A 20,145-nucleotide genomic window follows, 5' to 3' on the forward strand; every position below is an offset into this window, starting at 1 on the left:
ATTTTAACCTCTTTCATTTTGTGTAAAAAGAAAAAGGGAAAAAGCCTCAGACAGCTCTTTTGTTGGTTTGTCTGCATTGTTTCCCAGCTCTACAATCTGAGTCCTACTGCAGCGGTCAGGCTAAACTGCTTTTCGGACTTTATCATTATCCACCTGCAGTCTAGGCAGGTAAATGGAAATACAGAAGAGCACCAAACACACACATTTTAGCTGGACTGTGAAAAACACAGTTCAATTATTAGCAAATCAAAATGCAACAATTCCCCCCCCCCCTTAGGAGCTGCTCATCAGGACAGCAAGAGCAAAGGACAAGCAGAAGAGGCCTCCTCTCTCACTTTGTCAGCCCAAGGTCTCCAAGCAGGAGTCCAATCATACTCTTACGCAGCTCCTCCTCATTTCAAGCAGAGCTTGCCCACAGAGCACAGGTCCCTAACAGGGGTATAACTATAACAGAAGACGTCAGGGTGAAACTATACTATCAAAACATTTATATGTCTTACGAAAGAACCTTCTGGCCTCTACTTCTGCGTAGACTCCACTTCTCTACTCAGACGTAGAGGCTATTATAGTTTTGCTTAAACTCAGGGAGCCCCCTTTTTCCTATAGTCCTAATGTGGGTACGGCAGTGCCCGCTGACCCTTCCTTGGTGCCCACAAAGTCTTTTTTTTGTTTAGAAAGTGAGTGAGGCTGTTGCCAACCTGTGCTTTGGACTGGTCTCTGCAGATCTGACCGGCTACGCATATTGAAATGACATTTGTTTCGGTGACAGCTGCCTCCACAATGTCTGTTTTATTCTTTCTTGCTCCTCTTTCCCAGGGTATTTTTAATTACGCCTCTTCTACTCCGCATTTGGGCTCCCTCCACCCTGTGTCTCCTTTAGCAGCTTTTCCTTAGAAAAGCTCACTAACCTGTGTCAGAATTCCAAAGGTGCCCACAGGTAAAATCAGCTAGAGTCTTCCTCCATGTAACATGGAGAGCGTGTGTACCTGTATATATGTATTATAAAGGTAAAGGCAGTCACCTGTGCAAGCACCAGTCGTTTCCATCGCATCACGTTTTCACAGCAGACATTTTACGGGGTGGTTTGCCATTGCCTTCCCCAGTCATCTACATTTCCCCCCCAGCAAGCTGGGAGCTCATTTTACCGACCTCGGAAGGATGGAAGGCTGAGTCAACGTCGAGCCGGCTACCTGAAAACCCAGCTTTCGCCGGGGATTGAACTCAGGTCGTGAGCAGAGAACTCAGACCGCTGTACTGCAGCTTTACTATAGCTATAAAGAGATTCAGTGTGGTGCGATGGTTACATCAGACTCTGTTCTCTTTGCCATAAAGAGAGATCAGGAGCTAGTGTGGTTTTACTGTCAAGCTAGACAGTGGGAGACCTGGGTTCAAATTCCCAGTCTGTCATGGAAGCATGACCTTGGGCCAGTTGCATACTCTAAGGCCCAGCCAATTCCCCCAGGATTTGTGAGCCCCCCTGAGCCTGCTTCGGCGGGGAGGGTGGGATATAAATAAAAAGTAAAAAAAAAAAAAAAGGATTGTCATGAAGATAAAAGAACAATGTAAACCGCTCTGAGTCTCCAGTGAGGAGACAAGCAAAATATAAATATAAATAAACAAACAAATGTTTAACCTTTTAATTAAAAAATATCTTATTACAAGGGTGCAAAAAAAATAAGAGGGTTATTTAGGAAGTGCACAGCAGTCAGAAGGAAGGCCCTCAACTCAGAACCTTTTGAAAAACTACGCATTACAGAATGCAAGTTTACTCTCTCTCCCATCCGTCCCTGATCCAAGGAAAATATCACATGTAGAAAGAATACAAAGTCCCCTGCCAAAAACTCTCTGCATTGCACAATCCAAAAGGGGAAAGCAAAAGACATGTTCGGATTGGATGCCCTATTTATTCCAACCACAGCCTAAAGGATTCCTGAAATTTACAAAGCCCAGACTTTGGAACGCTTTTCCCACACCTTCATTCCAGGCCAGCTCAGAAACTGCCAGCGCTCCCACGCTGTTCTGGCTTGCCCCACCAGACTTGCCCAACACACCAGCTTTGCTCAGGGGCCCTTTCAGCACACACCAAAGTACAAGTTTTTCTGGCTAGGTGAGTGTCAGAAGGCACAAGCTCTTGCAGCACCAACCCCTAACTTGCTATGGGGCTCCACTCCCAGAAGAAGCTCCGACATCCAAGCAGCTGCCAGCGCACAGATGTTAAGCCACTCCTCCTCCAGAGTCACAGCATCTCAGCGTGTCAACTGGACTGGGGCCTCCTGGAGAAAACAAATGCCTGTCTGAAGAGTCACAGTAGCAATGTTGACAGAGAACAGGCTGTAGCTCAATGGCAGAGCATCTACTGGGCATGCAGAAGGTTCAATCCTTGGCATCTCCAGTTAAAAGAACCAGGCAGGAAGTGATGGGAAAGACCTCTGCCTAAGACCTCAGAGAGCCGCTGCAAGTCTGAGTACGCAATACTGACCTCGATGTACTCGAGATAAGTCAGTAGAATTCAGGAAGGGTCCCCGGTTCAATCCCCAGCATCTCCAATTAAAAAGACCAGGAAATAGGTGATGTAAAGAAGAAGAAGAGGAAGATAATCGATTTATATCCTGCCCTCCACTCCGAAGAGTCTCAGAGTGGCTCACAATCTCCTTTACCTTCCTCCCCCACAACAGACACCCTGTGAGGTAGATGAAGATATTGGATTTATATCCCGCCCTCCACTCCGAAGAGTCTCAGAGCAGCTCACAATCTCCTTTACCTTCCTCCCCCACAACAGACACCCTGTGAGGTAGATGAAGAGATTGGATTTATATCCCGCCCTCCACTCCGAAGAGTCTCAGAGCAGCTCACAATCTCCTTTACCTTCCTCCCCCACAGCAGACACCCTGTGAGGTAGATGAAGATATTGGATTTATATCCTGCCCTCCACTCCGAAGAGTCTCAGAGTGGCTCACAATCTCCTTTACCTTCCTCCCCCACAACAGACACCCTGTGAGGTAGATGAAGATATTGGATTTATATCCTGCCCTCCACTCCGAAGAGTCTCAGAGCGGCTCACAATCTCCTTTACCTTCCTCCCCCACAACAGACACCCTGTGAGGTGGGTGAGGCCGAGAGGGCTCTCACAGCAGCTGCCCTTTCAAGGACAACTTCTGCCAGAGCTATGGCTGACCCAAGGCCATTCCAGCAGGTGCAAGTGAAGGAGTGGGGAATCCAACCCGGTTCTCCCAGATAAGAGAGCTCTGGCTGACCCGAGGCCATTCCAGCAGGTGCAAGTGAAGGAGTGGGGAATCCAACCCGGTTCTCCCAGATAAGAGAGCTCTGGCTGACCCAAGGCCATTCCAGCAGGTGCAAGTGAAGGAGTGGGAAATCAAACCTGGTTCTCCCAGATAAGAGAGCTCTGGCTGACCCGAGGCCATTCCAGCAGGTGCAAGTGAAGGAGTGGGGAATCCAACCCGGTTCTCCCAGATAAGAGAGCTCTGGCTGACCCAAGGCCATTCCAGCAGGTGCAAGTGAAGGAGTGGGGAATCCAACCTGGTTCTCCCAGATAAGAGAGCTCTGGCTGATCCAAGGCCATTTCAGCAGCTGCAAGTGAAGGAGTGGGGAATCCAACCCGGTTCTCCCAGATAAGAGAGCTATGGCTGACCCAAGGCCATTCCAGCAGGTGCAAGTGGAGGAGTGGGGAATCCAACCCGGTTCTCCCAGATAAGAGAGCTATGGCTGACCCAAGGCCATTCCAGCAGGTGCAAGTGGAGGAGTGGGGAATCCAACCCGGTTCTCCCAGATAAGAGAGCTATGGCTGACCCAAGGCCATTCCAGCAGGTGCAAGTGAAGGAGTGGGAAATCAAACCTGGTTCTCCCAGATAAGACTCTGCACACTTAACCACTACACCAAACCGGCTCTCCGGTCTAAAAGACCTCAGTCTGAGACCTAGACAGCTGCTGCCAGTATGAATAGACAACACTGCGCTCGATGGACCAAGGGTATAGGGCAACTTCAAACCTCCCCGCTTGTCCACTGAGTATCCCCTGCATTTGAACATATGAAGCTGCCTTCTACTGAATCAGACCCTCGGTCCATCAAAGTCAGTATTGTCTTCTCAGACTGGCAGCAGCTCTCCAGGGTCTCAAGCTGAGGTTTTTCACACCTATTTGCCTGGACCCTTTTTTGGAGATGCCAGGGATGGAACCTGGGACCTTCTGCTTCCCAAGCAGATGCTCTACCACTGAGCCACCGTCCCTCCCCATGAACATACGAAGCTGCCTTCTACTGAATCAGACCTTCCATCCATCAAAGTCAGTATTGCCTACTCAGACTGGCAGCGGCTCTCCAGGGTCTCAAGCTGAGGTTTTTCACACCTATTTGCCTGGACCCTTTTTTGGAGATGCCGGGGATTGAACCTGGGACCTTCTGCTTCCCAAGCAGATGCTCTACCACTGAGCCACCGTCCCTCCCCATGAACATACGAAGCTGCCTTCTACTGAATCAGACCTTCCATCCATCAAAGTCAGTATTGCCTACTCAGACTGGCAGCGGCTCTCCAGGGTCTCAAGCTGAGGTTTTTCACACCTATTTGCCTGGACCCTTTTTTGGAGATGCTGGGGATTGAACCTGGGACCTTCTGCTTCCCAAGCAGATGCTCTACCACTGAGCCACAGCCCCATTCATGGCTCTCCAGGGACTCAAGCTGAGGTTTTTCACACCTATTTGCCTGGACCCTTTTTTGGAGATGCCAGGGATGGAACCTGGGACCTTCTGCTTCCCAAGCAGATGCTCTACCACTGAGCCACCGTCCCTCCCCATTTATCTATGGGCCTCTGTGTGTTCCCAAGGATTTCTCTGGAGCACACCTTTCACATGGGTCTCTGAATACTGAACTTGACAGATGCTAACATATACTAAACCCCTCTTCCACTATATTTTCATGTATTTTTTTCCTAATGGCAAACTAGAATGATGTATATATTTATGTTACATGTTAAAAGGTAAATTAGTTGGACAGGAAAAACATCTGGGAAAGAAATGCCCTCATTTTGACCCAGGTTTATTAGCGATAAAATAATTAACAGGCATTCCCACATTCTGTCGTGTTACTGTTTTATGGTTTCCCACACTAATGCAACCCAGATCAAAGGTTTTCTGAATTCGTTAATTTTACTATTCTGCTACTGGATTTTAACCTTGTACCACTTTGCCCACCAGCTCTATGTGGCTCTGCTTACTGTACCATTCCTCGTCTGAAGAAGTGTGCATGCACACAAAAGCTTACGTTCTGAATAAAACTAAGTTGGTCTTAAAGATGCAAGCGACTCCTATTTTGTTCCACTACTTCAGACCAACACGGCTGCCTACTTGGATCTATTGACAGATCATTGTGATTCAGTATTAAGCAGTTCCATGTTTTCATGTATGACATACACCTCTGCCAGAATTCTCTTAAAGGCCCCACAAACCATGCACAATGGTCTAAGAAGTCATGCTCCCAGAGGGATCTTCCAGAGGAAGCACACTGGACAAGGCTAAATCCCTCATGGATCCCACCTCTGTCTTGGGAAAGAGGCGGGAAAAAAGGAGACACAAGGAGAAATGGAAAACCTCTCACAAGACTTGCCCTGAAAGAGCAGCAACTGCAGAGAGACCAAAGTCAGCAACCAAAGCCAGTCTTTGAAACAGATTCAGCAACAGTTTGAGTCCAGTAGCGCTTTTGAGACCAGCAAAGTTTTATTGTGTGCATGCACACAAAAGCTTATACCCAGAGGTAAACTTTGTTGGTCTTAAATGTGTCTATGAAACAGTCTTCCAGCTGCACAACGACCATCTAGCCATCCCATCCAGACCACAACCTGCCAGGGGGAGAGGATGGAGCTAGCAGGGGAAAGCTCTCCAGGTGACTTGGAGGGCACAAAGGGCAGCCACAAAATAAGAGACTTCGGTGCTCTCCTGCTGTGAGCCAATCACAACTGTCCCCCACTTGGCACCGCATCAGAGAGGACATCTCAAGCTCTCCCCCCTCCCCAATACAAGGCTGGGAGTGGGGCTCCATGGGCAATGGTCTTTCCTGCCCAGTTCTTACTGGAAGCTCACAGGCTGGGATTTCCACGGGTCCCACAATGCATGGATAGAGACTGGCACCAGGACCTCAAGGGGGGCTTCACAGCCACTCCTCCCATGCCAGCCTCAGACATTGCAACACACTTGCAAGAGAGCAGGACTAGAATCTGGATTCAAATCCTCACTCTGCCCTGGAAGCGTGCCAGGAAGACCTGGGTTCAAATCCCCCCTCTGTCCTGGAAGCGTGCCAGGAAGATCCGGGTTCTAATCCTCACTCTGCCCTGGAAGCGTGCCAGGAAGACCCGGGTTCAAATCCTCACTCTGCCCTGGAAGCATGCCAGGAAGACTTGGGTTCAAATCCTCACTCTGCCCTGAAAGTGTGCCAGGAAGACCTGGGTTCAAATCCCCCCTCTGTCCTGGAAGCGTACCAGGAAGACCTGGGTTCAAATCCCCCCTCTGCCTGGAAGTGTGCCCGGAAGACCCAGGTTCGAATCCCCCCTCTGCCCTGGAAGCGTGCCAGGAAGTCCTGGGTTCAAATCCCCCCTCTGCCCTGGAAGCGTGCCAGGAAGACCCAGGTTCGAATCCTCACTCTGCCCAAGAAGCTTGTTAGGAAGACCCAGGTTCAAATCCTCCCTCTGCCCTGGAAGCGTGTCAGGAAGACGCAGGTTCAAATCCTCACTCTGCCCAAGAAGCTTGTTAGGAAGACCCAGGTTCAAATCCTCCCTCTGCCCTGGAAGCGTGCCAGGAAAACCTGGGTTCAAATCCCCCCTCTGCCCTGGAAGCGTGTCAGGAAGACCCAGGTTCGAATCCCCCCTCTGCCCTGGAAGCGTGCCAGGAAGACGCAGGTTCAAATCCTCACTCTGCCCAAGAAGCTTGTTAGGAAGACCCAGGTTCAAATCCTCCCTCTGCCCTGGAAGCGTGCCAGGAAGACCTGGGTTCAAATTCCCCCTCTGCCCTGGAAGCGTGTCAGGAAGACCCAGGTTCGAATCCCCCCTCTGCCCTGGAAGTGTGCCAGGAAGACCCAGGTTCAAATCCCCCCCTCTGCCCTGGAAGCGTGCCAGGAAGACCCAGGTTCGAATCCTCACTCTGCCCTGGAAGCGTGCCAGGAAGTCCTGGGTTCAAATCCCCCCTCTGCCCTGGAAGTGTGCCAGGAAGACCCAGGTTCAAATCCCCCCCTCTGCCCTGGAAGCGTGCCAGGAAGACCCAGGTTCGAATCCTCACTCTGCCCTGGAAGCGTGCCAGGAAGTCCTGGGTTCAAATCCCCCCCTCTGCCCTGGAAGCGTGCCAGGAAGACCCAGGTTCGAATCCTCACTCTGCCCTGGAAGCGTGCCAGGAAGTCCTGGGTTCAAATCCCCCCTCTGCCCTGGAAGTGTGCCAGGAAGACCCAGGTTCAAATCCCCCCCTCTGCCCTGGAAGCGTGCCAGGAAGACCCAGGTTCGAATCCTCACTCTGCCCTGGAAGCGTGCCAGGAAGTCCTGGGTTCAAATCCCCCCTCTGCCCTGGAAGTGTGCCAGGAAGACCCAGGTTCGAATCCCCCCCTCTGCCCTGGAAGTGTGCCAGGAAGACCCAGGTTCAAATCCCCCCCTCTGCCCTGGAAGTGTGCCAGGAAGACCCAGGTTCAAATCCCCCCTCTGCCCTGGAAGTGTGCCAGGAAGACCCAGGTTCGAATCCTCACTCTGCCCAAGAAGCTTGTTAGGAAGACCCAGGTTCAAATCCCCCCCTCTGCCCTGGAAGCGTGCCAGGAAGACCCGGGTTCGAATCCTCACTCTGCCCAAGAAGCTTGTTAGGAAGACCCGGGTTCGAATCCCCCCTCTGCCTGGAACCTCGCCCGGCGACCCTGGGCCAGCGGCGCCCTCTCAGCGCAGGCGACCTCGCGGGGCTGTCGTGCCAGCAGCCCAGAGAAGGGGGGGGGGGGAAGCAGGCCCAGCCTCTTGACAGGCCAGGTGGGCGGAGGGGGGAGGGAGGGGCGGGGCGCGCCAGGCCGTGCAGGGAGGGCCCCCTTCCCCTTCTCCTTCCCCTTCCCCCGCCGGCCTTACCTTCCGCGGGCCCACAGGGCCGCTCGCCGCGCGATGGCCGCCGCCGCCTCAGCCTGGGACGCCTCTCGCCTCACCCGCCACCCGCTCCCTCTCTCACGCCGATCCCGCCCGCCCTCGCCCCATTGGCCGCCTCGCCTGCCGCTCGCACCACTCCCCGCCCCCGCGGCCGGTCTGCCGTCGCCCATTGGTCCCGCCTCGTCCCTTCCCCCTCCCGGTCCAGGCGATTGGCCAGCGCCCTCATCCATCTCTGACGCCTGTGCCTTTGATCCTGGGTTCCAGCGGAGGGAGGAGGCAGCGCCGGCGCCCATTGGCGGAGACTCGGCGTCCTCCTGCTCCACCCCCTATAAAGGCTCTGGCAGGGATGCGTCACTCACGTGGGGCGCGACGTGCCGGAGTCGTCCGCTGCCGGCCGAGTCCGTCGGGACGCCTGATTGGACAGAGCCGGCTGTCGCTCAAAGCCCCGTCTCAGCCAATCCGAGGGAAGCGTGCCTCTCCTAGGCTCGGACGGGCTTCCCTTTGTCCTTCCTTTGCAGCAGGAGGCGGAATCCCGCGCCGTGGCCTTGCGGGTGCACGTCGCGTGTGAACGGCGGAGGGATGGCAGGAGTTGCATTCACGTGAACTGCAAGTGTGCCTCTAGGGTGGCCAAGTCCAATTCAAGAAATATCTTGGGGGTGGAGCCGGGAGCAAGGCTGTGATGAGCATCATTGAACGCCAAAGGGCGTGCTGGCCATCACATTGAAAGGGACCGCACGCCTTTTCAATGCCTTCCCTCCATTGGAAATGATGAAGGATGGGGGCACCTTCTTTGGGGGCTCATTGAATTGGTCCCCCTGGTCCAATCTTTTTGAAACTTGGAGGGTATTTTGAGGAGAGGTGTTGGATGCTATGCTGCAAATTTGGTGCCTCTACCTCAAATAACAGCCCCCCCCCCCGGGCCCCAGATACCCACAAATCAATTCTCCATTATTCCCGATGGGCATTGGTCTCCCTAGGGAATAATGGAGTGCCCAGCAGACATTTCCCTCCCTCCCCCTGCTTTCTGGTGACCCTGAAGAGGGGGAGGGCCTCCAAACCGTGCCCCCACCTGGGGATTGGCAACCCTATGTGCATCATGCTCTGTTTTGGCATTTCTCCCCTTAAACTGCCTTTCCCCCCAGCAAGTGCCCCAAACCAAGGGTGATGTTTATATGTTAAAAAGTAAATTAGGTGGAAAAGAACATCACTATCCAACGTATTTCTCTTCTAGCTGTACTGACATACTCAAGTAAGGGTATGGGCTGTTTATCTCATTACATATACTAAACCCATCTTCCACTATATTTGAATGGATTTTTCTTCTTCTGGCAAACTATAGGTATGTTACATGTTAAAAGGTAAATTAGTTGGATGGGGGAAACTTTTGAGAAAGGAATGCCCTCATTTTGGCCCAGGCTTATAACAATAGAGTGATTAACAGACATTCTCACATTTTGACATATTACTGTTTTATTAGTTTCTCACGCTCATGCTACCTGGATCAAAGGCTTGCTCAGTTTGTTAATTTTGCTGTTCTATCATTAGATTTTTAATTTGTCCCATTTTGCATTCTAAACCACTGCCTACCAGCTCTATGTACCTCTGCTCCCTGTACCGCATTCCTCGTCTGATGAACTGTGCTTAGATCACACAAAAGCTTACATTCTGAATAAAACTTCGTTGGTCTTAAAGGTGAAACTTGACTCCTACTTTGTTCCAAGCCAGCTGACAGCTTGGAGAATGCATTTAAAGTTGAAGTTGCTTTCTTTCCACCTTTCCCTCCCCCATCTATTTGTCTGCCCGTTCGTGTCTTGCACTCCCAAACATCTGATGTTTATTCTGTGTGGCTCTTATGTTAAGCAAGTTTGGCCACCTCTGCTCCAAACCCTGAAAGCATATTTTGGTGGTGTGCTTTTAGGCCAGGGCGTTGCAATCCAGCCGGGACTCTGTCGCGCCCTTGGCCAGGAATCTCGGTGAGTTTCGCACCTGAAACAAGCGGGAGTCTTTGGGTGCCTGAAGAAGCACCAGGTTTCCGGCAGAAGCTTTTGCTGACCGAGGGTTCCGAACCTCCTGGACGTCACCTGGGATGCATTTATGCAGCTCATTTGTACCCCACTTTCCTCTTTACGTTGCCCTCCTTTTTGTTCTCACAACAACCCTGTGAGGTGGGTTCGGCTGAGAGAGAGTGATTGGCCCAAGGACACCCATCTGGCTTCCAGGACGTGAATGGGAATTTGAACACGGATCACCCAGATCCTTTCCAGCACTCTTAACCACCCGTCTATTATAACTGTTCGCCAGACTACCGGGAGGGGGGGGAACCCTGGAGAAAATGGTTGCTTTGTGGGGCGGGCTCTATGGCATTGCACCATGCGGAGGCTCCTCCCCTCCCCAAACTCCGCCCTCTCCTAGTGCTGTCTCCAGGGATTTTCTAACTCAGACCTGGCAACCCTAGTGTGTCTATGTGAGAGCCAGTTTGGTGTAGTGGTTTAGTGTCTGGACTCTTATCTGGGAGATCCAGGTTTGTTTCCCCACTCCTCCACTTGCAGCTGCTGGAATGGCCTTGGGTCAGCCATAGCTCTCACAGGAGTTGTCCTTGAAAGGGCAGCTGCTGTAAAAAGCTCTCTCAGCCCCACCTACCTCACAGGGTGTTGCGGGGGGAGGTAAAGGAGACTACCGAGGGGGGTAGATGCCAGTAGGCAGCCGTGTTGGTCTGAAGCAATAGAACAAAGCAGTAGACAAGCGCACCTTTAAGACCAACTAAGTTTTATTCAGAATGTCAGCTTTCGTATGCTCTTAAGCAGACTTCATCAGACAAAACGGGAATCGAAGCAGCAATTCTTAATATAAGTGGGCAGTGTGGAATCATGGGAATGTTTTTAGCAGATTAAAAGAATCACAAATAGGGATCTGTGTTTGTTAGTGTTAGGACAGAACAGGGCTGAAAAAAACACTGGAGGGTGATAAAAAGCAGACTGCTGTTGTAGGTGCCATAAATCTAGGTAACATTCCGGCTTTGTTAGTTTAAACAGAGGGCATGGTTTCTCAAGAGATTATAACATCCCTATAGTTTGCCATTAGAAAAAAAGGAAGACATTAAAATACAGTGGAGGATGGATTGGTATATGCAACAATACAAACACCCATTTGAGTATGGCAATACAAAAAAAACCGGGGGGGGGGTGTTGTCTCCTTTACCTCTAATCACAACAACACACTAATCACAACAACACTCTGAGACTCAGAGAGAAGGGCAGGGTATAAATCCAATTTCTCCTCCTCCCCCTCCTCTTCCTCCTCCTTCTGAAAAGAGTTGTATGTGCCAGAGAGTCCAAGGGCCATGGGAGCAAGAAAAGCAATAGCCCTGCATAGCTGCACAGGATGCAAGCATCTCCAAGGCTGACTCAGAGGAAGAGTTCCTCAGCTCCTACCAACTCACATCAATCCTGCAGCTGAGATTTACCAACGACCTTTGCACCATCCAGACACAAGGGGGGGGATTCTTGAGAGGTTTCAGCAGGATTCCAAAAACTCCCACCCCCACCCCCACCCCACCAGCCTGCGGGCAAGCCCCTCCTCCACCCAGGAGGTCTGTTTCTGGACAGTGCTCTACAGCCGCTTGATGGACACATCAGCGGCGTCATCTTAGGCCGGCCAGCTGCTGCCTGTATCTGTCTGTTCCCAGCACACCACGCCATCTGTTGCTCACAGCCACGCATTACAACTGTGTTTGCTTTGCTCCCCTTTTGGATTTGTGGATTTTAACCAGGTGTTGTTTGGATAACGTGCAGCAATAAACAACCCAATAAATATCCCGCCCTCTACTCCGAAGAGTCTCAGAGCGGCTCACAGTCTCCTTTCCATTCCTCCCCCACAACAGACACCCTGTGAGGTAGATGAAGATATTGGATTTATATCCCGCCCTCCACTCCGAAGAGTCTCAGAGCGGCTCACAGTCTCCTTTCCATTCCTCTCCCACAACAGACATCCTGTGAGGTAGATGAAGATATTGGATTTATATCCCGTCCTCCACTCCGAAGAGTCTCAAAGCGGCTCACAATCTCCTTTCCCTTCCTCCCCCACAACAGACACCCTATGAGGTAGATGAAGATATTGGATTTATATCCCGCCCTCCACTCCGAAGAGTCTCAGAGCGGCTCACAATCTCCTTTCCCTTCCTGCCCTACAACAGACACTCTGTGAGGTAGATGAAGATATTGGATTTATATCCCGCCCTCCACTCCAAAGAGTCTCAGAGCGGCTCACAATCTCCTTTCCCTTCCTCCCCCACAACAGACACCCTATGAGGTAGATGAAGATATTGGATTTATATCCCGCCCTCCACTCCGAAGAGTCTCAGAGCGGCTCACAATCTCCTTTCCCTCCCTCCCCCACAACAGACACCCTGTGAGGTAGATGAAGATATTGGATTTATATCCCGCCCTCCACTCCGAAGAGTCTCAGAGCGGCTCACAATCTCCTTCCCCTTCCTCCCCCACAACAGACACCCTGTGAGGTAGATGAAGATATTGGATTTATATCCCGCCCTCCACTCCAAAGAGCCTCAGAGCGGCTCACAATCTCCTTTCCCTCCCTCCCCCACAACAGACACCCTGTGAGGTAGATGAAGATATTGGATTTATATCCCGCCCTCCACTCCGAAGAGTCTCAGAGCGGCTCACAGTCTCCTTTCCATTCCTCCCCCACAACAGACATCCTGTGAGGTAGATGAAGATATTGGATTTATATCCCGTCCTCCACTCCGAAGAGTCTCAGAGCGGCTCACAATCTCCTTTCCCTTCCTCCCCCACAACAGACACCCTATGAGGTAGATGAAGATATTGGATTTATATCCCGCCCTCCACTCCGAAGAGTCTCAGAGCGGCTCACAATCTCCTTTCCCTTCCTCCCCTACAACAGAAACTCTGTGAGGTAGATGAAGATATTGGATTTATATCCCGCCCTCCACTCCAAAGAGTCTCAGAGCGGCTCACAATCTCCTTTCCCTTCCTCCCCCACAACAGACACCCTATGAGGTAGATGAAGATATTGGATTTATATCCCGCCCTCCACTCCGAAGAGTCTCAGAGCGGCTCACAATCTCCTTTCCCTCCCTCCCCCACAACAGACACCCTGTGAGGTAGATGAAGATATTGGATTTATATCCCGCCCTCCACTCCGAAGAGTCTCAGAGCGGCTCACAATCTCCTTCCCCTTCCTCCCCCACAACAGACACCCTGTGAGGTAGATGAAGATATTGGATTTATATCCCGCCCTCCACTCCAAAGAGCCTCAGAGCAGCTCACAATCTCCTTTACCTTCCTCCCCCACAACAGACACCCTGTGAGGTAGATGAAGATATTGGATTTATATCCCACCCTCCACTCCGAAGAGTCTCAGAGCGGCTCACAATCTCCTTTACCTTCCTCCCTCACAACAGACACCCTGTGAGGTAGATGAAGATATTGGATTTATATCCAGCCCTCCACTCCGAAGAGTCTCAGAGCGGCTCACAATCTCCTTTACCTTCCTCCCCCACAACAGACACCCTGTGAGGTAGATGAAGATATTGGATTTATATCCCGCCCTCCACTCCGAAGAGTCTCACAGTGGCTCACAATCTCCTTTCCCTTCCTCCCCCACAACAGACACCCTGTGAGGTAGATGAAGATATTGGATTTATATCCAGCCCTCCACTCCGAAGAGTCTCAGAGCGGCTCACAATCTCCTTTACCTTCCTCCCCCACAACAGACACCCTGTGAGGTAGATGAAGATATTGGATTTATATCCAGCCCTCCACTCCGAAGAGTCTCAGAGTGGCTCACAATCTCCTTTACCTTCCTCCCCCACAACAGACACCCTGTGAGGTAGATGAAGATATTGGATTTATATCCTGCCCTCCACTCCGAAGAGTCTCAGAGCGGCTTACAAACCCCTTTCCCTTCCTCCCCCACAACAGACACCCTGTGAGGTGGGTGGGGCTGGAGAGGGCTCTCACAGCAGCTGCCCTTTCAAGGACAACTCTGCAAGAGCTCTGGCTGACCCAAGGCCATTCCAGCAGATGCAAGTGGAGGAGTGGGGAATCAAACCTGGTTCTCCCAGATAAGAGTCCGCACACTTAACCACTGCACCAAACTGGCTCTCACCTGGATTTGGCAACCCTGTTTTCAGTAGGCTTGTTTCTGAATAACTCTATCGTTGTTGACGTTTCCTTTATCGGTTTCCCCAGAACGTGTTAGGCTAACTGGCCTGGCATTTCTTCCTGAAGCTTTTCCCAAAAATCGGCGCTTATTTGATTTTAAATCTCTGTGCTGCACTGTCTCCTTTATAGGACTTGAGACGCTACATTTGATCCTTTCCAAACGTCTGGCTTTATTGACAGATTGCATAGTCTTAGTAGGCCCACACTATCACATTTGTGTTGCTTAAGAAACTGCCCAGGGTACCAGAAAGTCCTGCCTGGTGACTCGCTAGAATAATAGCCCTAAGGTAAGGGGCAACCCGTCACAGGTCTCCTCCCCCCACCCATGGCTGTTATTGTCTGTAATTAAGCGATGTCCTTTGCATTCAGTCCACCCTGATCTGGGCAGCTTGCTCCATCTGTAAGTCAATATAATCAAAAGGGCGGGACAGCCAATAAAGGTAAAGGTTGTCCCCTGTGCAAGCACCAGTCGTTTCTGCCTCTGGGGTGACGTTGCGTCACGACGTTTTCACGGCAGACTTTTTATGCGGTGGTTTGCCATTGCTTTCCCCAGTCCTCTACACTTTCCCCCCAACAAGCTGGGGACTCATTCTACCGACCTCGGAAAGATGGAAGGCTGAGTCAACCTGGAGCCCGCTACCTGAACCTGGCTTCTGCTGGGATCGAACTCAGGTCATGAGCAGAGAGCTCAGACTGCAGTACTGCAGCTTTACCACTCTGCACCATGGAGGGTGGGGGGGGGGCAGCCAATAGACAGTGTGTAATAGGACTGGTAGAAACAGTGAAACTGTGTTTCAATGGAACAGGCTTCCTCAGGAGGTGCTGGGCTCTCCTTCCTCGGAGGTTTTTAGACAGAGGCTAGATGGCCATCTGACAGCAATGCAGATCCTGTGAATTTAGGCGGAAGTGTTTGTGAATTTCCTGCACTGTGCAGGGGGTTGGACTAGATGACCCTGTAGGGTACCTCCCTTCCAACTCTATGATTCTATGAAATCTGGAACCAACCAGAAATCTGAAGCAGAGAGAAAGCAAACCAGGACACATCAAACAACACAAACATTACATAGTCGTTATCTAGCTGCATGGCAAATAGTAAAAACTATACACCGCGATAGAGTCCACAGTCTCTAAATCTTTATCCAAGTATCTTCTGGAACCATTTCATTACGGTACAGCCCTGGGTAGAAAAGCCTTTTTTAATAACTCAGCTCTGCATAATTTGCAGGAAGCCGGGAGTGTAGAAGCCTTCCTAATCTTCCTTGGGCAGGCTGTACCTGCGCTTGTACAGGCAGTGATGCTATATATTCTTAGTGCTTGGTGGGGGACACAGTGGGAGGGCTTCTAGTGTCCTGGCCCCACTGATGGCACCTGGGTTTTTTGGCTACTGTGTGACACAGAGTGTTGGACTGGATGGGCTATTGGCCTGATCCAATATGGCTCCTCTTATGTTCTTATGTCCGGGGCAGTGATGCTCTGTCTTCTTGGTGCTTGGGGGGGGCACATTGGGAGGGTTTCTAGTGTCCTGGCCCCACTGGTGGACCTCCTGATGGCACCTGGATTTTTTGGCCACTGTGTGACCCAGAGTGGTCGACTGGATGGGCCACTGGCCTGATCCAACAGGGCTTCTCTTATGTTCTTATGTCTGGGCACTAATGCTCTGTATTCTTGGTGCTTGGGGGGCACATTGGGAGGGCTTCTAGTGTCCTGGCCCCACTGGTGGACCTCCTGATGGCACCTGGATTTTTTGGCCACTGTGTGACCCAGAGTGTTGGACTGGATGGGCCACTGGTCTGATCCAACAGGGCTTCTCTTATGTTCTTATGTCTGGGGCAGTGATGCTCTGTATTCTTGGTGCCTCGGGGTGGGGGGGGCACAGTGGGAGGGCTTCTAGTGTCCTGGCCCCATTGATGGACCTCCTGATGGCACCTGGGATTTTTGGCCACTGTGTGACACAGAGTGTTGGACTGCATGGCCCATTGGCCTGATCGAACATGGCTTCTCTTGTGTTCTTATTTTGCCCATTTGCAGATTGGCACCTGCAGAAAGCTCTGCTCAGCTAGAGGTCAGAAGGGGGTTGCAATTTCCATCTCCAACAGAAGGGAATGCCCACCGTCCATCTTCACTTCTGCTTCTGGTCTCTGTGAGAGTGCCGTTTGGAGCAGCTTCTGCACATTCCCCGCCCCCTTAGTGCCCCGTGGCTTTTTCTCCCTGTTCCTTTCGCTCTGCTTGGCTTCTGTTCCTTCCACACCTGCCAAAACCCTTTGCTGTGACTTTTCTTTCCTTTTTCTGTGGCCTGCTCTTGTATTGCTTCAGCCCTTGGGATTTCCCACCCTGATCTGACTGCAGTTGCTTCAGAAGGGGATCTTAGCAAAGGATGGGGAAGGGGCCTCCTGGCCTTTCTGTCACAGCCCAGAGCCGGAGAATCCTCTCTAAACACACATCTAACCACTCAAATATGGGCAGGGCTGCAGTGGTAGCCATTTGCTGTCTGTGCTCCCTCCATGCTGTGGAGTCTTGTGAGCAAAAATTCTTTGTGAGCTCCTGATGAAAGGAAGTCCTTCTTCACCCCAAGGGTGATTAACATGTGGAATTCACTGTCACGGGAGGTGGTGGCGGCTGCAAGCATAGACATAGACAGCTTCAATAGGGGGTTGGATCAACACTTGGAGCAGAGATCCATCAGTGGCTGTTAGCCACAGCTTATCGTTGGAACTCTCTGTCTGGGGCAAGTGATGCTCTGTATTCTTGGTGCTTGGGGGGGCACAGTGGGAGGGCTTCTAGTGTCCTGGCTCCACTGATGGAACTCCTGATGGCACCTGGCTTTTTTGGCCATTGTGTGACACAGAGTGTTGGATTGGATGGGCCATTGACCTGATCCAACATGGCTTCTTTTATGTTCTTATGTCTGGGGCATGGATGCTCTGTATTCTTGGTGCTTGGGGGGGCAACAGTGGGAGGGCTTCTAGTGTCCTGGCCCCACTGATGGACCTCCGGATTGCCACCTGGGTTTTTTGGTCACTGTGTGACATGGAATGTTGGACTGGATAGGCCATTGGCTTGATCCAACATGGCTTCTCTTATATTCTTATGAGACACAGAGTGTTGGACTGGATGGGCCATTGGCCTGATCCAACATGGCTTCTCTTATGTTCTTATGAGACACAGAGTGTTGGACTGGATGGGCCATTGGCCTGATCCAACAGGGCTTCTCTTATGTTCTTATTTTCCTGGAATTAAAGTTGTGAGCAACTGCATAAATTAGCTTGTTCTGGGGACTGCCTTCCTGAGCAAAGACAAAAATGTATGAGCCAGAGGCTAAAGAACTGTGAGCTAGCTCACACTAACTCAGCTTAGAGGGAACACTGGCTGTGATGTCCCTAGAATTGCCAGCCTCCAGGTGTGGCCTGGAGATCTCCCAGAATTCTAGTTCACCTCCAGACTACAGAAATCAGTCCCCCTGGAGAAAGTGGGTACTTTGGGGGGGTGGACAGGGCAGCATTACACCCTTCTTTCCCCAAACCCTGGCCTTCCCAGGCCCAACTCCTAAATCTCCAGGAATTTCCCAATTCAGAGTTGGCAACCCTAGATGTTCATTTTTGCCTGCAGGTCAGGAATTGGGTCCTCTCTCCAGTTCCTGCTGTTGGGTTCACACAGCACAGCAAAAAGGGGTGTGTTCCAATCAGCATCCTTTATTGACAAGAAGATACAGAGAAGACAGCAACTGGTTTTGGGACAAGGCAGATTCTATGATTCTTGCACTGTGCATTTTACAGAGTGGACTCGAAAGGTGCAACCCGAAGGCACCAGAACCTTATGCGGGGGTTGCCAGCCCCACACAACTGACTTCCAGGCTACAGAGATTAACCCTACTGATGTCCCTCCCAAACCTTCCTCTCCCCAGACTCCCCACCCAAATCTCCAAATTGACGACTTTCGGTGGGGTCAACTTGTCTAAAGTCTCACTGACTGTCCCACCACTTGCTTGACCTGCTTATTTCCCTTGGGATCCCGTTGCCTGAACCTTGGGCTGCCTTTGCAACTGGAACTAATTCCCTGATCTTGGACAGCACTGCTGGATTAACAATTAGACCAAGTAGGCACCTGCAGGCCTCTTCTCAAAAGCCCCTTTGGCAAAGCTGTGGGGGAGCGGCAGAGAGAGGCAAACTTGGCAACGCCAGCAGCAGCCTCACCAGGCAAAGAGTGGCTCAGTTGCTGGTTGCACGGGCAGGCTGGGAGGGCTGCAAGCAGGGGGGAAGCAGGGGGAGAGCCAGCCCGGAGCCCATCGGCCAGTCCATCTTTGAGCAGAATTGTGGCTCGCTGTGGGAACGGGGAAAAATAATTTATGCCCCCCTCCCCTTTCCAATATCAGACAAGGCCTTGGAAGCTGTAGCAAAACGTTCGGCGCCCCAGTTTGTCGAGCAGTTCAGTAAACAGAAATCGTTCTGAGCTGCAGGCCAAGGGACCTTGGGACCGAAGAGAATGCAGCCGGAGCCAGGAAAGGGTGTGAAGTGGCATGTGAGCTGGCCTCACTGTCCCTCAGATGACCTCTAAGAGGGAGTCACTTTCTCACTCTGGCCTGCCTGATGTGGAAGCAAAGCTTTCATAGAATAGAGTTGGAAGGGATCTCTGGGGTCATCTAGTCCAACCCCCTGCACAATGCAGGAAACTCACAAACACCTCCCCCTAAATTCACAGGATCTTCATTGCTGTCAGATGGCCCTCTAGCCTCTCTTTAAAAACCTCCAAGGAAGGAGAGTCCACCACCTCCCGAGGAAGCCTGTTCCACTGAGGAACTGCTCTAACAGTCAGAAAGTTCTTCCTAATAGAATCCTAGCGTTGGAAGGAACCTCCAGGGTCATCTAGTCCAACCCCCTGCAGAATGCAGGAAACTCACAAATACCTCCCCCTAAATTCACAGGATCTTCATTGCTGTCAGATGGCCATCTAAACGTTTAAAAACCTCCAAGGAAGGAGAGCCCACCACCTCCCGAGGAAGCCTGTTCCACTGAGGAACCGCTCTAACGGTCAGGAAGTTCTTCCTAATAGAATCCTAGAGGGCCGTCTAGTCCAGCTTCCTGACTGTCAGGAAGTTCTTCCTAATGTTGAACCAGAAACTTTTTGCTTTAATTTCAACCCAATGGTTCTGGTCCTACCTTCTTGGGCCACAGAAAACAATTCCACATCATCCTCTATATGACAGCCCTTCAAGGACTTGAAGATGGTGATCCTATCTCCTTTCCAAGGGCTTCAGGAGGGGCTTCTTCATTCAGGTCCACAGATGGCTGTGGAGGTCAAGTTGCGCAAGGGTGCGCAGGACTGGGGTCCTCGCTTCCCTTGCTTCTTCCACTGTGGGAGGGTACAGTTTTGTGCCCTTGTGTGGAAGTAGCTATGTCTTCTCACTTGACTTCTGTCATGTTCTCAGGGTGCAGGAAGGCAGGAGTCCAAAGCCAGTCCAAGGTCAAAGTCCAGGAAGTCAAGCAGGAGCCAAGTCACCAAAGCAAAATCGCAAACCAGAATCAGAAGCCAATGTCCAAAAGCCAAAAGGTCAGGGTGCCAAGGAAATCAAGCAGGTCAGGATCAGGAATGAGCGTGGATCCAAGCCAGAGAATAGACTTGTTGCTTCCACAAGGTTACCAGGTCCTGAGTAGGAGCTATATGGGAGTCTCAATCAGCCTGCTACCTGGGTGGTAGTGACTCTGCTAGAACTCAGGGCTGAGAGATCTGAAGCATCGGCGTGCCTCATGTCTTCGCTCTGAAAGTTCTTTCCGGAGCCTGCTTCGAACTCTTGAGATGGGAGGAGGAGAGCTTGGAGGAGATTGATCGTCAACAGCTGACA

General features: G+C 51.4%; 1 protein-coding gene across 1 annotated transcript in view; it reads right to left on the reverse strand.

Annotated features, from left to right (window-relative positions):
* The window catches only part of PAIP2B (poly(A) binding protein interacting protein 2B), a 76,002-nt gene extending 67,849 nt beyond the window's left edge, over positions 1–8,153 (reverse strand). Inside the window, exon 1 of the mRNA XM_060247219.1 lies at positions 8,092–8,153. The gene's annotated coding sequence lies outside the window, so the exon portion shown is untranslated. The remainder of the gene's footprint in view (positions 1–8,091) is intronic.
* Between the last annotated feature and the right edge of the window lie 11,992 nt (positions 8,154–20,145).

The sequence above is a fragment of the Heteronotia binoei genome, chromosome 9, assembly GCF_032191835.1.
Source record: "Heteronotia binoei isolate CCM8104 ecotype False Entrance Well chromosome 9, APGP_CSIRO_Hbin_v1, whole genome shotgun sequence".
Lineage (NCBI taxonomy): Eukaryota > Metazoa > Chordata > Lepidosauria > Squamata > Gekkonidae > Heteronotia > Heteronotia binoei.